Source organism: Misgurnus anguillicaudatus, chromosome 5, assembly GCF_027580225.2.
Source record: "Misgurnus anguillicaudatus chromosome 5, ASM2758022v2, whole genome shotgun sequence".
In the NCBI taxonomy this organism is placed as follows: domain Eukaryota; kingdom Metazoa; phylum Chordata; class Actinopteri; order Cypriniformes; family Cobitidae; genus Misgurnus; species Misgurnus anguillicaudatus.
The window spans coordinates 35,739,063-35,760,992 of NC_073341.2; the positions used below are offsets into that span (position 1 = coordinate 35,739,063).

A 21,930-nucleotide genomic window follows, 5' to 3' on the forward strand; every position below is an offset into this window, starting at 1 on the left:
GGGAAGCCACCAAACACTTCCGTGTTTTCCCTATTTAAAGAATGTTACATAAGGAGTTATACTAGTAAGTATGGTGCCACAAAATAAAACTTTTTTTGGTACCATAGGAATGAATAGGGCTAGGCTAAATGCTAACACATTCACAACGGGCTGTACAGTGCACGCATTGAAAAAAGATAGGTATGTATTAATTTGTCTAGGTTGAGGTAATAACATAGTTTAATATGGCAAAAGGGTAGACTATTCCTTTAAATCAATCATCTCTAGTTAAGATAAATAAAAGTAAGTTAAAATGTCTTGTAAATCAAGTTAATTAATCAAAAAAATTTAATGCAGGAAATAATTTTTTACAGTGCAGTCAAATCTATCACAATGCTGAAAAATAAAAATTTATGTATGGCAAATGTAGACATTAATTTGATAATAAGCATATATTGTAGAGCTGCGTGATGTTGAAAAAAAATGCGATAACTTGCTAAATGATATGATATACGATATGCAACACAATAACGTTGTAAGTGTGTGCAAAATCAGTTTAAATAATAAATATATATTTAAAAATGAAAATTATATAACTGTGACGATTAATCGCCTTTCCTATTAAAAATATCTGTCTTAAGCACGGGATACACTGCACGATTATTGGCTGTCTCAGACGAAAGATTGCCATCATGAAACTATCGTCGCGATTTCTGTGATCATGGCTCTTCATCGGTGGTTCTATGTCGTACAATGAGAGAGGTTCAAAGACGGGCGTTTTCCCGGTCTTGCGTCCAAAGATAGCCTACGATAGTTTTCTGACAGTGTCAGAAATTCGTCATGATCACCGCACAGTGTGTTTGCTGCTACGACCTGCGGGCCGGTATTTGTTTACCACGAGCGCATGCTGGTGACGTTGCGCAACGTGTGTTGCTGCCGCCGAAGCTTCCGTGTCATCATCGTACAGTCTACATGCCTCTCGTACCTGAGTTTAAACGATACATGTCGCACACATTGTGATAAGGTAATGATCTTATAAGAGGACAAAAATCGTGCAGTGTATTCCGGGCTTAAGATTCTGTGTTTCATGCACAACTTCTGCATGTACTACGGCATTTTGATCAGTAGTTAGTCCTTATCAATCTAAAATCATTATGAGTCTGAGTCGTTTATAACGTGCATTTAAAAAAGCCAACAAAATCATTCAAAACATTCTTTATTATCTTTATTATCATTGAAATACCTGAAACAATTTGAAGAACAGCGTTATAAATTAAAAGTTTGGTTCAAAAACGCGATAAACACCATTTTAAAAAAAAATTAGTTACCGCCAAAATCAGTATTGTATCTGGTCAGTATTAAAAAAGTCAATTCTTCATTTTACGCAAAATCCGAAATCCGCCGTGTTATTCTGTCATCTTCACCTTTTTTTTCCAAACCTCGACAAACGTCAGGTTTGTCAAACCTTTGACAAACAAAAACAAAATAATACTTTTGATTGCATTGATAAACCTGTGGTGGTTTTCTGTGGCGGGGAAGAAACGTAAGCCATCAAAATCTAATAATTTACGTGGGAGGCACTCGGGCGAAGGAAAAATGCATCAAGATTCTGTTATGCTAACACATTGACCCCAGGGGATCTTATGAAAAACTTTACATTATTTTACTCGAAGTCAACAAAAATCGATGAGAACCAAAACATTTTACAGCTGATTGCTGTCAAAAAGTTCAGCAACAACGTCCCAATGATGACAGCAGCAATGACAGTGTTCTTAATATGACAAAGTAAGTGTTTTGATTAAAGCTATCAATGTTTATTTTTTTAATCCTTGTATACCACTAGTCAACTAAATGAATATAATAAGGCAAAGATGAATGCACATTTATATATTGATTCAATAAAAAAAACTTGTCATGGATTTATTGCATCTTGTGGAAATTTTTTTTTTTATAATAAATCAAATTATGGATTAGAATTTTTTATGTTATTATAAACATAAGATGCTATGTAAAAGTTTGTAACAGAAAATAGTGGTTTTTATTTTGTCACTTTCTTGGTATAGAAAACACATTTTTACCCACATTAGTCAAAATGGATTTATTGTGTTTTGGAACCAAACTCTTCAAATATGCTTATAGACATTTCTTGGAATAGCGTTTGTAATGGTACTTCTTCTGCGGCACAAATGGAGTTTCTGCATGAGAGCGCCCTCTGGCTTTTGGCTTTTCACTGTAATTCATTAAAGTTCATTCATTGAGAAAACGCCCATTTGCACAATTAATCGACACAGCCTTAATAACAACATAGCATATATGCTTCAACCCAAAACTTTGACTATATATAACTTTTTAAAGTATTAGATTCATTTGTTTATTGCAAACCATTACGATATTTCGATAATTTCAATATATCTTGTGGCCCCTATGTAATAGACGAAAATCGTGTGTATATTCAGAAAGAGAATCGAGAGAGTGCATAACATTACAATGTGCCGTATCTCATATCGTATCCCTGACCATCTCTGGGATTGGTAGTTAACCCCCTGAGGAGCTTCACAGTGCTCCATTGAGAGGTGGCTAAACTAATCTTGATTGATTTTTTCCTAGACGGTGCACATCCCTTTCAGTGGATAACGTACTATATAATCTGCAGCCTGAGTCCATGTAAATTCACTCAGCTGGAGCAGTGAGACTGTGGTGTGTCTCTCAGTGAGAGCAGGATTTACTCTATAGGTGCAGAATAAAGGGACGACGAGGGCAAATGGAGCGTGCAATTCACTTGATGGTTTGTTTGCATTTGCTATTTGCGTTAGCTGTGCGTGATTGACCCTAAAGGTTCTTATTAAGACACACGAGAATCACCTTAATGACACACGAGAATCAAATTATGAAATTAACATTTATTTGAATGCCTTATTGGTTTTAAATGGATTGTTCATTGTAAGAAACAAATTATATTTACTCACTCTTACCGTGCTTCATCTGGACAGGAGAAAACAAATGTGACCCTGTCTGTGAAATCCAGACTAAAGTCTCATAATCTAATGATAAAATCTGGGGCATCAAAGTTTAATTTCACATTAATTCAGTCAATATTAAAGTTATCAAGGTTATATTTTCATTCTTTATATAGGATATGATGTAGCCATCAAGCCAAATATTGAGTTCATACAAAGAAAGAAATCAGAACATTTAAGTATACAAGTTGAGTCATAATAAATACATTTCCCCAGCTGTATATATTGGATATGAAGAGCAATCTTTACGTTATGTAGCAGCAGCCTCTCTCTCTCTCCTTGTGTGCCAGCTGGCAATCTGAGGCCAGGAATCTGTCATTGTCGATTGAGCTGAAAGGGCAGTGCCGGGCTAAAGCAGTTGCACTGGTTGAGGGCCCACTGTTTCCTCCAAATAAGCCTGGGAAGAGTGAGAGAGAGAGAGAGAGAGAGAGAGAGAGAGAGAGAGAAAGAGAGAGAGAGAGAGAGAGAGAGAGAGAGGCCACATTCCACTAAGTTGAGCTGCCAACCCCCTACCACCCCACCTCGCACTCACACAACCCTCCTTAGTTTTTTTGCAAAGGCAGGCCATGAATGAGATTAACAAAAGAGTCCAGTAAGAGCCCTTCTTGGCCGCCTTCCATGTCAACAGCTCTCGGGGTCAAAGGTCGCACTAACTACATTCATTCCCAGCAGACCCTACAGCTCTACAACACAAGCTGCCCGAGTACGACGGAGCGGATGGAGAGAAGTTTGGTTTCTTCTCCAACCCCCCGAGACACGGCAGGTCTCTCCACGTGTTTTTGCTGAATTAAAGCAATATCACACCTCGCAAATGGAACAGAAAGAAAAAAGCCAGGCACGACAAAGGACGGAGAGAGCGAAGGCAGAATAGGAGGTGAAAAAGGAGGCGCGAGGAGGTTATTACTGTGTGCACATTTACGGCCTCTCACACTGCGCTGAGCACCTGATTTCACTCAGAGTGGAAAAAAGCTCTCGGCTTTCAGCTTAGCTACATAAAAACGTCAGTCATTTAATGGATGCATAACACACCTGGGCCGACAACCGGGATCATGTAATCCAATTACAGGAAGACGCATTAGGTAAATAGCGTAAGGACAGATAACAGTGTCAGATCGCTGACAAATTCCAATGCCAAATGGTCCGGCTGTGGAGATTCTGGAACGTTTTGGGAACACAATCACACTGTAAAAAGTGAAAAGTTGTCTTCAATTGGTAACACCCAAAAAATGTAAGTTTATTCAACTTAAAATTTCCCTTAAGTTTCACTTTAGGTGAAAATTTTAAGTTGAAAAAACTTAAAGTCAATCCAACTTTTTACAGTGTGAATGTGATATTGAATCTTGTTTTTGAACTTGTCTCTTCTTAATGCGAAGTTGTTTAGTGTTTTATTTGCTTATACTGTGATTTGTGCAAACCTCATAAATCACACAGATGAAAAATTCCATTGATTTGCCCATATGGGTATTTTTAAAGCGCCAACCTTTAACCTTTGCCTCTCTATTACCATCTTTGTTTAAAACATGAAATTGCAATTACTTTACGTACGCTGTAAAAACAATGCAGCATGAACTTAAAACAACTTTTGCAAGTCAATTCAACCTACTTTTTTAAGTTTTTACCTGTGATAAGTTGACATAACTAATAAAAACAAGTTGCAATTGTTCAACTTAATATTTTCAGTTAAAGTAACATAAAATATATACTTTACAGCGTGTATCAAAACAAGCAACATTTTCCACACCTTCCAACTAACAAATCACTATTATAAGCTTGCGTTTGATTTATGAACATTGACTGTTAAATACTTGCTCAATAACTGATTTTTGTTTACTTTTAACCTGACAAAACAGCATCTTTAACTTTGACTATTAAGTGCACTTTGTGTTATTTCAACTTAGCATTGGGTCAAAAGGAGATGCACCCAGCCGTTGGGTTAAATTAACCCAGAACACGTTTATATTTGACCCACCAATGGGTTAAAACAACCCAGCATAGGTTAAATTACAACCCAACGGGTTGGATTCATCCGTTTTTGACCCAACGCAGGCTTAAAAAAACATGAAAACCTTATAGCAACAACTTGTGCTTATTTTAAGCAAATGATCACAAATCCTTTCATAAACTTTCATCAAAATTACCTTGTAATCCTTACTTATTTAAACCACTTCATATATATATGTTTCACAGGTTAAAATGTCATTGAGTTACGTTAGTTGTACTCTGGTTTGAGTGTATCTAACACTGAATTTAACAGTGAGCGCCAGATTAAAGTGAATGAAAGCACATCACAACGGCCGAGAGAAACAAGAAAGAGAGAAAAAGAAACAGCTTTGGAGGGGGAGGTGTCCGGGGATCGCAGATTTCTTTTAATCCTTGATCTTTCTCTCTTTCTCTTTCAGTTGGATCCAGAGCCCCTCCCCAACCCCCCGCAGAGCCACAGCCCAGTCGAAAGCACCGCTACACGGGCTCAACATCTCCAGCTGCAGCCTCTGGAGATCCACATATAGCGAGAGAGAGAGAGAGAGAGAGAGAGAGAGAGAGAGAGAGAGAGAGAGAGAGAGAGAGAGAGAGAGAGATTCGCCACTTGATGACAGGGGCTAAGTTTTTTGGGAAGGGTGTGGGGAGATTCGCCACTCAAAGACACAACAGAGAAAGCCGGAGTGGTAAAGTTTCAAAGGCACAGAGCCCTGGATTTCCACCGAGCTGGACTTCCTCTCTGGAAGCAATCCAGTGAGTTAGGTCAAACATCAAGCAATGACAGATCTTACAGTCAATAACCAGCCGGTAGTCATCAAACCCCGGCACAAGAATCTAGACAGACAGCGGTAATCACTCAACACTGACAGCAAGACAGCATATTTAATTACAGGCTGGACAAATGTACTAAAAAACATTACAGTAAGTGAATCATTAGGAATAACTTAAAGGGCACCTAATATGCCAAATCCACTTTTGGACATTAGGTGTGAACATAAACACCCTACAATGAAGAAATCCACCAACTCCTTCTTTTAAAATCCCTATTAAACCAAAACAGTCTCATTAGACCAACCTGATCTCACAAATTTCTGTGAAATAGTCACGCAGCATTTTGCTCAGTTTTGCGTGACATTGTCACGTGTTTCCACCATTTTGCGTGCCCCTGCCACGACTTTCCTTTCCGTGGCGGTTTCACGTGGGGGTTATTCAACCGTTTTTCCTATTTTTAAACAAATTTGGGGTTAGATTTGCTGTTTGCGTTAAGATGTCACTTAAAGTATTGGTTTATACTATTTTTTCGTATGCTTTTAAACCATTGTCGCCTGATATTAGGGATAGAGTTGGGTTTGGGGAAGGATGTCATTTTATGTAACAGAAAGTTGTTCTAACCCTAAACTGAAGCGACAATTGTAAGAAAATAGGATAAACAGTTGAGTAACCAATACGTGAAACTGTCACGGAAAAGTAAGTCGTGGTAGGGGCACGGAAAATGGTGGAAATACGTGACAATGTCACGCAAAACATAATGCGTGACTATTTCACGTATTTTGGGAGATCAGGCTGCAGTAGACATGCGGTTTTGATTATCTCATCAATGTGACATCACACTGATGAAAAACCCCGCCCACTGATTGACTTTACCATAGTTTCCGCCCTCAGCGAGTTCTACCCTGTCCGCCGAGACTGTCCTCCAAAAATAAAAACCTCATAGGTCGTTTGTGCAAGAACTTTATTTCGACGTAAAATTATGTCTTAAGGGATAAGTGTCCTCTAGCGGCAGTAGCTATACAACCTGTTGTTACGTTTTAAGGTTTTTGCATTATACATCAGATTAGATTAATTTTATGATTTTTTAAATGTAGAAACAGTTTCATAAACATGAGCATCTAACCCCAACCTCACTCTTACCCTAAACCCAACCACTTCTCAACCATATAAAACACAACACGCAAGTAAAGGTACAGTCACAGGTATTTATTGCATAAAACAGTTTAAAAGTATTACAAACCATTCGCGTTGCAAACCTTGCGAACTGAAGCCATGCGATTACTTTATATGAAGAACACACAGTCAGATCTCATTCAAACATAAACCAGCACGACGTAGTCGGTCAAAAGAGCCAATAACGTTTCACATTCTTAGCCGACGTAATGATGCAATCGGTCACGAAACACACGAGAGCCAAAGCGTTTTCACAATCATAGATGACGTATCTTCGCTTCTTCTGGCGGCAGTTTTTGAATCACTGTATACCCGATCTGATATCTGATCGTTTGACCTCGGTACACTTGGAATATTTTAAGTACATTTTTAAAAAGTTGTGACTGTTTTGTATGCTGTGTTTATATAATAAATATATGGGTAAGTTTTTGCCCTAAATGCCTGAATAGTGTAATGTGTAATAAAATACAGTTAATCCTGGCGGTTTAAATTAAAAATCTTATCCCAGTACCAGGGCCGGCGCCAGGTTGTTGTGCCCCCCCTACAAAGTTTTTTATTACTTTAATATATATCAAGAATAATTCAAATAAATTAAACATTGAATGTTTCATGACTTGTAATGTAATCAAATGAGGAAAATATAGTTGATATATGTTTTCTTTAATAAAAATAGACCAGTTTCTCTGATTGGATGTATTGCCGCGTCTCACCCGTCTTACGTCTTTAGCATATTTGTGACTTGATACTAGCAACGTGTTTTTTTCGCGGCATTTTATGGATCGTGTAAAATGGATATTAGAACATTTAGAACGAACCAGCACCGCCTGCTTCATCTTCATGCAAACACAGACTGGCTCAAACTCAGAGATTAGAGGTCGAGGTGGAATTTACAAATCTACAGGACACTTTAAGGAAGTTTAATGTTCTTACACGCCGTCTTCAGCTATTTTAAAGGTAAGTTAGCGTTGTTTTAAATTACGTAAGTTTAAATGTGAAGTGTGGCTATAGACTGTTAATAGCATGACGACGTGATTATGGTAAAGCGGCTCTTTTAAAGCTAGGACGCGGTGTGCGCTGCGCTATGAAACCCATTCATTTCAATGGCTAGCGCCGCGTGAGGGCGGTTTGTTGTTGCGTCGAGCCAAGCGCGAGCGCAGCGGAGCTCAGCTTGCGCGCCGTGGTCGAAGTTCAATAGTTTTGCGCATAGTTTGTGGTCTTTTGCACTTTATACGGGAAATGAGCTGACAGTCTGTACTAGTTGTATGAGTGTGTGCTTGCTGAATTTGTTGTTTTAATGTCTTGTTTTTGCAAGTTATTGTTGCTATTGCGTGCCCCTCCATTGGAAGCCGAGTGCCCCCCCCGGTTAGTTATGGTCTGGCGCCGGCTCTGCCCAGTACATGTCATCATAGCAAAATTATACCCCAAAATATCATTTTATACCCTAATATATTAAGTTTCATCTGCTGCCGCTAGAGGTGCTAATTTAGTAAATGCATCTATTGGTCGTATTTGGACAAACGATCAAAGCTCGTGGAGAATAGGTTGTGTCTGCTTTATCTCAAAAGTGAGATACTATTGTCTTAGACTGTATTTACAGAAATCAGATTTATTTTAAACTCAAAGCGCTCACTGTCTATTGGTAAGGGAGTGAAGAGCTGTAGCTCATTTGCATTTAAAGGTATACAAACACAAAAACAGCATATTTTTGGCATCTTGTAAAATAGGCATAGTAGGCGCTTCTTTAAGAATCAAAATTGTTATTCAACAATTTTACTCAACCATGTTTTTTAATAAAGTTTAAAGCGGTTCACAGAGACCTAATCAATTTTACACTTGAAAAAAATGATTTTTAAGAAAAAAATTATTGTTTTCATTAAAAATATCTAAAAATTCCTAAATTAAGATGTCTTTTCTTGATGAGCAAAACGACCCAAGAAAATAAGTCTAGTTTTTAGGCTAAAAATATCAAATGTAAGTGATTTTGTGCATAAAACAAGCACAAAAAAAATATGCCAATGGGTAAGCAAAAAATCTTGAAAATTTTTTCTTAAACACAAAATTCAAGAAAAATTTGCTTACCCCATTGTCAGATTTTTTTGCTTGTTTAATGCACAAAATCACTTAAATTAGTTCTTTTCGGTTTAAAAACTAGAATTATTTCTTGGGTTTTTTTGCTCATCAAGAAAAAGCATCTTAATTTAAGAATTTTTCTATATTTTTACTGAAAACAAGACAAAAATACTAATAATTTTTTTTCCTTGAAAATAATTTTTTTTGCAGTGTACAATGATCAGCTAATGCAAATTCAATTATTGGTCAAATATTTACATGCCTGAATAATGTGAAGTAAGCCAACTCCAAACAAACTGCAATTTACTTGGTCATTCACACATCGTTTATAGCCGAGTTATAAACAGGTAAGATCGCTCAGAATCTAAAAACACCACAAAGCACCTGACATGTGCGTTATCAAGACATCAGACAGAAATACTCAAGCATTTCAAAGTGACAGCTCTCATCTTTACAGTGAAGTCTAACAGCAAACCTCTGCCATATGACAGGACATACGGCGGGCCGCTGTCAGCCCACCCACAACACATCAATCATGAATACAAGACCTTCCCACACACCTGTGGCCTCGGGCTTCTGTCTGAACATCTCGTGAGAATCGCGGGCTGTGCGGTGATGTCTAAACCCTGAACATCAGTAGGTCGCCTCCCTGGATATTCAATCATGTTAATGAAGATACATTTTGTGATTGACATAACCATAAATATTCTTTTAAAAGTCATTTTCATTTACAGAAGCATTCGCAGTGTAAAAAAAAATTGTTTAAAGATACAGTAATAACATCCATGACGTCATCTTTACTCACCCATGGGTCATTCATAGGATGTGTACAGTAGCATTTTGAAGTTTCTGCCAAACATCTCCAAAAACACATCATAGTGCCTTTTTACACCTGGTCACTTTGTGTGTTTTCTCTGATTAAAAAAGAACATCAGGTTTAAAAATGAAAAGACAGTGAGACACATTTGTCATTTTGGGTAAATTGTCACATTTTTTGTGCAACAGAATACAAAGGTTTATTTGGATAGAGGATATGTAAATAGCCAATTTAGACCTGGAAAATAACAGGCAACAGTGTAGATGTTCAGGCCTGGTTTATTAAACCTGTCCAGACGGGGGGTAACACAGAGCTCTGGCTGTCTTTGATGTGGTTCAGTGTTGACCAGCTCTGGGTCCGTTAAACCCCCCTCACCATCACACAAACCTTTAACAGACAGGAACAAACATGAACCTGTGTTTGTTTTAATGCACGCCTTCATTTCTGCCACCTAAACAGACTGGAGGCACAACACAATAATAAATAATTCAGTCATCAGACAGCAGGTCCACACACACGCGCGCACACACAAACCTTTGATGCTCTGTGACACAGTCGGGGTTACAGTTTTCCCTGTTTGGCTGATCCTACATACGTTTTTCAATATGTTTCCTGTCTCCATGTATCATGATGAAGAAAATGTACTGTATGACAAAATAGAAAGATACTAATCTATGCACACGCAAACATGTATCCATGAAATCACAGAATCTCGGTAACACTCTTGTTTTGTATGCCTAATAATATTTATTAAAACAAAAATCATGCTTCTGATGTTTTGTGTACAAAAAGTTAGGTTCAAATAAATTGAAATGAATAGCAGCAGCAGTGAGTCCTGTTAACTGTTTTAATGATGTTGTAACACACAAGGACCACAGACTGAACACAACCGATCAATAGAGGGCGCTAGTACTCAATGCAGTGTCTGATCACATATATTTTAACATGTGGAGTTTATATTTGTCACAGAAGCATTTAGTCTTTTTTTTAAGATAAAATACATTTAAATTCTTTTTCATTTCTGTACCTTTGCTTTTTTAATGATGATGTTTTTAGACATGATATTTTTAGGAAGTTTCTAGGAAGTTTCCTGTAAATACAGTAAGAGTTTACATAAATATATTAACCCTTTCAGATCAGTTTTTTCCTATTCAACAAAAATATAAATTCCCAGTTGATTTTAACTCTTCTCCAATATTGAAATAGGTCTCAATATGCTTAATTTATAGTAATATGTTTGGGTAACACTTTATTACGATTAGATATTTTACTAATTATAAATAACTTTGCAACTACTTATCAACTACCAATCTTTACAGTAGTAGTAGACTGCTTAATATCTATTAATATCAATTTATTGGGATGATCCCTCAACAGACATTCAACTGTCTAGTATCTTTGGAGGTGCATGTCAACTTATTCCACTAACTATACCCTTACGAAAATTAACCATGGTTTTACTAAAGTTAAAACAAAAAATATGATGTGTACAGGGTTTGTAGTACAGGGGTCTCCAAACTTTTTGTGGGAAAGGGCTACCACAATGGATAAAACAATAAAACAATCGGGAGGGCTACTTTTTGATAGTCTAGTCAAAACTTTTTTGATTTACTTGTTGATGTTATTTTATTTACATAAAATAAAATAAAATAAAATAAAATAAAATGTGCTTTGGCGGGCACCAAGTTGGAGACCCTTGCTGTAGGTTTCAATGGTTACTGTAGTCAGGGTTCCCACACCCTAGTTAACTTCAAATTCAAGGACCTTTTAAGGACTTTTCAGGTCCAATACTCAATTCAAGGACTAAATGTGGGGACACATTGCAAGTGAGAGCAAGGTTACATTGTGTTACCTTTTAAGATACATTGTTACAGTTTCCTTTCTAGGGAACTCGTGCTGCGTCACTGCGGTGGCACATTGGGGACGCCTCCAGGGGTAAGTGCGTCTGAATGTGTATATCAAATTCAACCAATGGTGAGGCTTAACAAAGACAGGGTGACGCGGGAGCCAAGAAATATATCGCTATCTGAAATATTGCCAAAGACGGCGTTACAGGGACGCAGGAAGTATGGCAAGGGAGACGCAGCGTCTCGTTCCCTTCTCAGGGAAAAACAGTTACATATGTAACCTGAGATGTTTTCATGTGTCAAACACAAATATGCAAAAAAAAAGCATTTTGGTGTGAATCAACATTCGCATACAGAAGATATAAGCATTTAAAGCGAACAGTTTAGCACGTGTGCTTAAAAAGTCTAGAATTTTTATGATATTATCCTACAATACACAGGGAATAATATAGATTTTTTGAAAATAGATAAAATAGATTCAAACACTTTTAATGATCTGTATCTATGTATGTACATTTTCAAAAACTTCCCAAGGCCTTCCCAAGTGAAATTCTGACTGTGAGATTGAGGGATGCGCAGCAAACATCTGTCATATAAGAGCCGAAGTCTGTTGAGTTTAAAGGGGAAGGTCCAGAGAGAGTTTGAAGAAACACGAGTTCACATTTAACCTGAGCAAATCACCGTTAGAAAGACAGAGGCCCTCTGGTCCCCGAAGCAGACGTCAAAACAAATGAGTGATTAAAGACTAAACTAATCACTCCCTGTGTTGGCTGCTCGATTGAATTACCTGTAAATAAATACCATTAATAATTAAAACACATACAATAACTAAAGCACTCATTTGTAAAGTGCTATCCCAAAGGAAAAGGCATGCAAAGGTATACTTTTTTCCAAGCGATGATTGACAAAGGATGAATTCGGCAGATTTTACCGTCAAAAGTTAGGGACAGCACATGCAGCAGTTCTGATTTAAGGTGTCTTAAAAACTCTGTCTTTGATGGACAGCTGTGCAAAGTAAGATCAGATCCATGTACCTGTGCGCCCTGAGAGTGTGACTTCAGTCTGCCAGGTTTCCTGTGCTACGAAAAAGGAGATAATTCATTTATCTAATGGGACCAATAAATTCAAGTATTAACTGCACCACACCATATAACAGAGGAGAGCCTGGAGAAATGGAAGACAGATGAAGGCTGGAGCGAGTGAGAGAGAAATACAGAGAGAAAGAGAGAGAGAGAGAGAGGGGAGAAAATGTCTTGGGGATACTGGGCTGTTGTGTGGTACAGTGTGTGTGTGTGTGTGTGTGTGTGAGAGAGAGAGAGAGAGAGAGAGAGAGAGAGAGAGAGAGAGAGAGACTAGAGAGAGGAGGAGGGGCAAGACTGAGGCTGTGTGCTGCTAACAGGCCTTTGGGGAATTAGCGCTTGACGGACCATATGGGTAACATAGAAAGAGTGAGAGGGAGAGAGAGAGAGGGAGAAAGAGAGGGTGGCAGGGGCCCTGAGGCTGGCAAGGCCCCTCCGCCACAGCTTCAGCTGTTACCCATGAGCCCTTGGGCCAGGGGAATACAGCCTTACAACAAAGAAAACAGCGGAAAGCACCGGGCGACAGGCAGCCTATGTGTGGGAGAGAACACATATCAACCTGAGCAGTTGAGATATTTCTTCAACTTCATCTGACAGCTAACACACATTACAAAGCTAAAGATGAACTGTCTACAGTCAGACTGACTGTTCATTCTCCATCCACATCCAATAAATCATCAGACGATATTATGCATATTGTAAAAGTTGCGTTGCAATTTGTCAGGATAGATGCTATACATGAAAGAACATCTGAGCTCTTACACTTTCAGGGGAAAATGTGACAATATCTACCAACGGACCCTTAGATTATCCCCTATCCTCTGTCATGTTAAACTTTCCAGAAAAAATGAAAAAAAAAAAGATTTTCTGTACATTTTTGAGTGCCAAACAGTGATTTAAATATGTGAAGTCTACAAGCAGCAAACATGAAGCTCAGTGGACCCTTTTGGTCAAACTACACAGAGTTAATAAAACTTACCCTGCATTTACTGTACCACACTTTTAAGCGCGTCAGCACTCGGAAACACTTTAAAGACATATGAAAGAGACTGGAAGTAATTAACTGAACCCAAGACACAAACATGCAAACAAAAGTCACATTTTAGCCCAAAATTCCACCTAAATTCAATCTTGAAAATGGTTTCTTAACAGATGGGCTGCGTCCAAAAACTCTAAATTGCTGCTTTCTGAGGCAGGAAGGCATTAAGGCATGTCCGAATCCAATGTTAGGTTTGCTTCCTGACTCCTGAGATCTTGCCCCACAGTTCTATGCGTGTGTACGCATGGGGAATGTGATTGGTCGAGCCTGACCGAGTTCGAAAAAATTAAAATGGTGGCCCAGAGAGCGGTTGGAGCACAAATTTAGTGTAAATAAATGTACATTTTCACTGTTTACAACTTTTAATTGCATTTCTAGCGAGAAATTCGTATTGTAGTTTTCAAATATGTGATTAGTTATCACAAAGGCGCTCTCTGTTTAGATTTCAAACACGCTGCCTTTGAAGTGTATCCGAAAGAGTTTCTGGGAGCTGCCTTCATGCCTCCGAAGCGGGGCGTGCTTCATAAGTCTTGAAAAGTGATGCTGCTGGCTCTTTGATCGCCCCCTGGTGGCTGGCTGCAGTACAAGTCATAAACCCCGCCCTCTCCATTCAAACGAATGGGACTCTGCTCTAAATAAAAAAATATTTACACTTCCAATGAAAGTTTTTGAAAGGTGGTTTTGGTGTAGTTAATATCACGCTGATATATGTTCAATTGTTCATTTTTGTGATGCATTTTATTTTAGCTAGTAGACACGCGGCGTGTCGTTATGATTGCCGTGGTTGAATTGGGCACGCAAGCGTTTGGGTGGAAGTTTGATAGCGCGCCTCTGGCTCCACGGATGATTCCTTTTGTGCATGCCTTGGCTCCAAACTGACGTTTTTACGAAACATGGCGGCGACCATGGTCGGACATTTTTGGCTTCAATTCATTACAATGGAGAGAGGCGATGTCGCGTCGTCCATCTTTTTTTTACAGTCTAAGCTCCGAAGTCATTGCCTCATCAGGCAGCGAGGCAACAAGTCAGCTGCCTAAGTTTTTGGACGCAGCCATTATAAATGTTAGAAATGTATTGCTGAATCACGCCGCAAAGACAGCAAACTATGTAGTACTGAACTACATAGATCGTTAAATAGGTTGGTGATTTTGGATTTGTATGCAGGCCTAAAACAGTAGCTCAATGATGCTCTTGAGCCAACGCACATGGCCCCGCCCTTAACACAATCGCAAGCATCTATTTAGTTTGTAGTGGTATTTGAAAGTTGAGAGAGACGGGAGCTTACCCGCGAGTGGGCGTGGTTTGCAGCACTAACAGTGGCCATGTCCCCACCACTTGAGAGCAGAGATTGTTGCCCATTTTTCCAAGAATTTGATAACTTATTTTATTTACTTACAGTTTTTCCATCAGTGAAGGACAATATGGACAGAACACAATGCTGGGTTAAAAATTACCCAACTGTTGGGTCGTCTTAACCCAGTGTGTTCTGTCCAAAACTGACACAACCCTGGATTATATTCTGTTCAACCCAGGGTTGGGTCAAAAGGAACAAACCCAACCCATTGGGTTAAATTACCCCGGAAAATGTTTATATTTGACCCAACAATGGGTTAAAACAACCCAGCATATAGGTTAAATTACAAACCAAAGACCTTGTCCCTTTTTGACCCAACGCTGGATTAAAAATAACCCATTATTTATTAAAGTATATATTTAGCACTCTAAAAATAGCTGGGTTATTTTTGACCCATAATGGGTAAATATTGGACAGAACACACCGTTGGGTTAAAATTGACCCAATGCTGGGTTGTTTTAACCCAACTGCTGGGTTATTATGCCAAATGGTTGCATAACAACAACCCAACACTGGGTCCTTTTTAACCCAGAATGTGTTCTGTCCATTATTTACCCACTATGGGTCAAAAATAACCCAGCCAGTGAGGATCTTAACCAATTTTGCTGTTGTGAAGTTTTTTTTGTTACAGTTATAAACACTTCTAATCCCCCTATGACAATTCTCATTATATTCTCCATTACACAGCAATCTCTTTGCAAAACCAGCATAATTCTTTTGAGATATTATGCTTTGTAATTACTCATATTAAAATAGTGCAGTGTAAAATGGTAATAGAAAGCTTTATTTTCCATAATAATATAATTTTATAGTTTGAGGTAAAATATGAATTGTTATGCCCACATGCCATTTTATGTGACCTTGGACCACAAAACCAGTCATATTTCACATGGATATATTTGTAGCAATAGCTAACAATACATTGTATGGGTCAAAATGATCAATGTCATCTTGGAAAATCATTAGGAGCTTTAAAGGCGATTTTCTCAATATTTAGATTTTTTCACAATATTTCAGATTTTCTTAGCCAAATATTGTCTTATCCTAATAAACCATACATCAATGGAAAGCTAATTTATTCAAGACTGGTCACGTATAGAAACAAACCCAATGAAATCCCATGGCTCTTAAAAAGATGTTATTTTGTGATTGTATCGCTTATACCCCACTCCCAAAATCCCCTCCTCCTCTCCAGCCACACAACCAAAATCCCCGAGATCAACTTTAGATGACAAACAGCTAATTAATTTTTCTAGTATGGGGTGTTCAGTGTGTGTGGTTTATGTCTGCAGGGTGAGGAGATATTGCCCACAGCTCAGTATGTGAAACATGTAAGATTAATTTAAGATCATTGAGATGTGCAGCATCTGCCAGGATCGCTTCATTTCCTGTCAGCTACGGTCAGGGCAGTAAGTCGAGTTTTGTACTTTAGTACAGAAACGCACTCATCTAGACAAATAAACAATGATTCACAACCAAATTTAAAAAATGATGCAAATGAGAATTGAAAGTTAAAAATAAATGAAAGGTTTGAAATTAAAGTGTAAATAAATAATGACAGAATATTATTATTGTGTGCATGAACCGTTTGTAACCAACATATGCTTACAAATTCCTTGTGTACTGCCAGGATTTGTTTAAAAACTTGTTTTTAAACCTTGTCTCCAGCATTGTAGACGTCTTATTTAACATCTAAATGAAGTCATTAGTACACAAATCAACATAATTTGTTAAGTTAAAGTAACATAAAAATATAAGTTATATAATTTCAGCTTGTTTTTATAAGTTACAGGTATTTTAACATATCACAGGTCAAAACTTAAAATAGTAGATTGAATTGGCAAAATCAAGTTGTTTTAACTCAAGTGCTGCTGAAAAACTGAAAAATGTGCAGTGCTTGGGAGAATCCAGGGTTAAATATTTGATCCCTTCTCAGTGTTTATTTTTTATAAATCTCATCTTAACAAACAACATAAAGAAAACAGAAAAACAGGATTATAGACAGCTTATGATTATTGAGCAGCGGTCGAATCAAGCCTCCTAATTTCCTGTCCTTCAAATAAATGCTGGCTTTATTAGTTTCACACTTAAAATGATGTACAGAAAGGTTACCGGAGCGAAACGATCAGGCTTTTAGTTTTAACGAGTGCATACATCATAAAGCCATCTAGATGTAATAATCATCCATCATCATCGAGACATCAGTCCAGCTGAGGGACCCGCACACCGAATGGGAAACAGATTTAGAGAAGAAAGTGACAGAAACGTGTGTACATTCAGCTAAGACAAACTGTTAGTTTATTGGGCCCCAGTGAGACAGCTGAAGTTTTTTTTTTCGTACAATGCAATACATTTTTACTCCCCATCTAGTCTTGATGTATTAATGGAAATCTTTAAATATTACATGAATAAATGGAAAATTCTTAAAGGGACACACTTTTTTGAAAATATACTCATTTTCTTGCTCCCCTAGAGTTAGACATTTGATTTTTTACCATTTTGGAATCCATTCAGCTGATCTCCGGCTCTGGCGGTACCACTTTTAGCATAGCTTAGCATAATCCATTGAATCTGATTAGACCATTAGCATCGTGCTAAAAAAATAAAAAAAGAGATTTGATATTTTTCCTATTTAAAACTCGACTCTTTTGTCGTCTTCTTGTCGTGTACTAAGAGAGACAGAAAACTAAAAGTAGCGACTTTCTATATGGCTAGGAATAAGGCTGTAACGATTAATCGTGTGTCCCGTTAAAAATGCCTGTCTGAAATCGATTCTGAATCGCAAGGCTGCGATTTTGTGTTTCATGCACAGCTTGTGCGTGTACTATGGCATTTGTTCAGTAGGAAGTCCTTATCAATCTAAAATCATTATGAGTCGGAGTTGTTTATAACGTACATTTAAAAAGCAACAAAATCATTCAAAATATTCTTTATTATCATGAAAATACCTAAAACAATTTGAAGAACAGCGATATAAATATTCCTGACATTCCTGGAATAGCGTTTGTAACGCTGCTACTTCTGTGGCACAAGGGTGTTTCTGCACGAGATCACCCCTCTGGCTTTTGGATATGCCGGGATTTAACCGCAATTCATTCAAATTCATTTATTAAGAAAACGCGCATTTGCACGGTTAATCGTTACACCAGCTAGGAACTATACTCTCATTCTGGCGTAATAATCAAGGACTTTGTTGCCGTAACATGGCTGCAGCAGGTGTAGTAATATTATGCACTGCCCAAAAACAGTCCGCTGCCATTGAAAGTTACTAAGGGGACTATTTTCGGCTGCTGCGTAATATTATTGCACCTCCTTGCAGCCATGTTACGGCAGCAAAGTCCTTGATTATTATACCAGAATAAGAGCCATATCTGGCTAAAAAACGCAACTTTAAATTTTCTGTTGGTCTTAGTACACGATGTAACTACAGAAGAGTAGCGCGATGCTAATGGTCTATTCAGATTCAATAGATAGTGCTAAGCTATGCTAAAAGTGGTAGCGCCAGACTATGACAGCAGAAATATTATTGTTGGTAGTAATAGATATAGATTTAATAAACTCTGTCATGCTTTGGCATATGTATTGGTATTAGGTTTATTATTACAAGAATGTAATGATTTTCTTTATAGTCAATGTGAAAATAAATCCATTTGATCAAAATAACAATATCAAACTTTTTTATAGCAATACAAAAGACCAATTCTGACTGAAAGTAAAATGGAGACAGAAACTACAGTATAGTTTTTTATAGCATTGTGCTTATCCATGTTTTGACTGCACGTGTGTGTGTGTGTGGTTGCTACGTTCATTACTCACGTGATTCAGTGCGCGTATGTTTCTGTCTGTTCGTGTTGGACTGGTTTTGTACCTGACTGGTCCGACCCGTGAGGGATCTTCTCTGCTTCATCACATGCTGTGCCAGTCGCGGTTTCTCGTCTGGGCCAGGCTTTAATTACAGTGCAGGCTGCTCTGTTTCTGAAGGGGGTTGTTGGTCGTCCCCTCTGAGTGCGTATGTCAGCCTCGCTGAGGTGCAGCGAGAGGCGGGTGGGACCGATTGTGACCCCTCCTCCTGATCCCAGAGTCCCACGGGGCTTTAAGGCTTTACAACGGTGCCACTGCCTCCCCTGGCCCTGATGCTGCCCACCTGCCACCTACCTAATAAATACACCGGTCAAACACACACACACATAGATCACACTTTATACAAACTAAAATATCGAATACTTCAAATAAATGTGAAAAAATCAAAGCAACTGAGGTTGGAAATTCACACAATTATCATCAAGCATTTTTTTTAAACAAAGTGATCCCTTTTCATTTCATACAGTTGTGTCCTTAGCAAGACAAAGGTGTAGATTATCACATTAGCATGTTTAATTAACATTTGACAACCACAAAGTGTCACTTTACTTTTATTAATCCTTTCCATATATCAGCTGTTTCATTATCACTTTAAACCTAACAAATTTACGTTTGTGAGATATTTTGCTTGTGCAATAGTTAAGAATAATCTGATTTATTCAACCACAAGTATGAGCAATAGCTATGACGTTATTGAGAAGTGACAGGTCACGGCTTCAAAAAAAAACAATGGACGACATTAATACACATACTGTACGCCTACAGGGACACAAAATGGGCCTGTGTACTGTACTCTCACATAAATACACACTTGCACACCTTCTCGCTGGCTCAATCTGACATTTTTCCCGCTCACAGCGACTGTCCACTGATCAATAGGTCTCCTCCAGCACCCGTATCGACGATGAAGCACGCTCATTGATCACGTCCAGACCCCGAGGTCCCGGCTTCAAAGATAATTGGGCGCTGGGACGGGCTTTAAGTTGATTGACAGAGCTCCGAGGTGTTAATAAACCCAGAGGCTTTGCTTTGCTTTTACGTGCAATGCGACTCGGTCATTATTTACCGCGAGCGTGTCTTTTCCGTCCCCTGTTAAAATGCTCAAAACAACTTCATCCGTGACTTTCTCGCTGCGAAAAAGAGGCGTTATTGATCGGGACTCGAAATGTATGATTGCTACGCTGCGTCTCGTCGCACTATTATTCCGCATATTCTCTTCGAATCAAACTGCTTTGAAACAAGTGTCCAGCGAATGATGAAAAGCCTTAATAAGTAAGTAGGGCCATATTGATACTTCATTATTAAGCCGACAGACTCCAGCACATTAGGAAACCATTAGAGGCAATAACAAACACAAGATGCTCATTTGTTTCAATAAGCCATAGTGAATATTACAGATTAATTGACATTGTGTGTGTGTGGGGTGGGTTGGGGGTGAGTATTCACTACATTAATATTACAAAAAGTGCGATAGGATGCAAACACACAAGTGCATAAATAAGCCAACAAACAAGAAAAATAAAAGTAGCGTAAAACAAATCTCGGGGAGACAAAGATATGGAACGGAACTGCATGAAGTTAAACGTATGAAGAGTTATTCAAAGATTCTGTGTGTAAATCGCAACCAAAGCTTTTCAAAACAAAGTAATGAGGCCCCAATTGGGTCCCACTAGGCTTTTGGTTCTGAAACAATAAGAGGCGATGCAACTGCCTGGGCCCCGATGCTAAACCTTACAGTTCACTTGGCGTCGGGATCTGTGTGTGCGCGCGCGCGGATGAGACAGTCGGGATGCAGAGTTGCCGGGGGCGACTGGGCTGCTGACAGAGGCCAGTGTCCCAATGCTCGGTGTTTGGATAATGAGTTGCTGCACACACACACAGGCCTAGTGTGCATCCACAGATGCGGCCCGGTTACAAACACAAGACCAGTGATCCACATCAACACATACAGATAGACAAATCTGGAGGCCTGGACCTTGAAATGCATGACAACAGGTCATAGAGATGGACACGTGTTTGCGAAGCATGAAATTATTGTGTATAACTTACCTATGCTGGACGTTACCGCAAATCATGGTGCTTGTTGAGAAAAAGTCTGCTTAAGGAATAGTTCACCCAAAAATGAAATGTTGTTACAAACCTATATAAATTCATTCAAACAAAGAAAGATATTTTGAGCAATGTTTGTAGTCAACCTGTTTCTTTTTCCTACTATAGAAGTGAATGGGGCTCATGATCAGTTTTGTTACAAACATTCTTAAAAATATCTTCGCCTGAGTTCATCAGAACAAAAAAATTAATACAGTTTGTAACAACATGAAAGTGAGTAAATATTTTTGGATGAATTATCACTATCGGACACCACCTGGCAACAAACTAGCAAACGTTCAGACTGATCTCACGGAAAGTCGTGTTATAGTCACGCAAAATTGTATCAATTTTTTCATGTCCATGGCACAAAATTCTGTCTTTTTCGTGACACTCGCACAAATTACTTTAAATAGTTTTTCGTGCATGTTGCACGACTTTATTTCGTTTCGTTTTATGTAATGTTTTCTAATAGTTTTTTTCCTATTTTTCCTAGTATCAATGCACGTAAAAAAGCAGAATTTCGTGCCATGAACACAAATAAATTGATAAAATTTTGCTATAACACGAATTTCCGTGAGATCATGTTGCAAACGTTAGCATTGCAGCGGTGAGTTTTGTCCAGACGGACTACTGATGCTAAAAACACACACTGATAAATCTTGCAAAAATAGGATGACCATACGAGCCATTTTTCCCGGACACGTCCTGGCAAAGATTTCGGGTGCGTCCTCCGGAAGTCGATTTGTCAACCACATACATCATCGAGGTTCTCACATTTCAGTTTAAAACATGTATTTCTCTTAAGCCATACAAATTTCATCCTTACCATGAAATTTAACGGTTGCTTTTTTAAAT

At 38.4% G+C, this 21,930-nt stretch overlaps 1 long non-coding RNA gene across 1 annotated transcript; it reads right to left on the reverse strand.

The window, feature by feature from the left end:
* Positions 1-1,928: 1,928 nt before the first annotated feature.
* LOC129413482 (uncharacterized) lies at positions 1,929-10,256 on the reverse strand. The gene is made up of 4 exons (XR_008633952.2): positions 10,042-10,256; positions 9,793-9,901; positions 9,548-9,636; positions 1,929-3,393 (listed from the first exon to the last, which is right to left on the reverse strand). It is a non-coding gene; the product is annotated as an uncharacterized lncRNA (long non-coding RNA).
* Between the last annotated feature and the right edge of the window lie 11,674 nt (positions 10,257-21,930).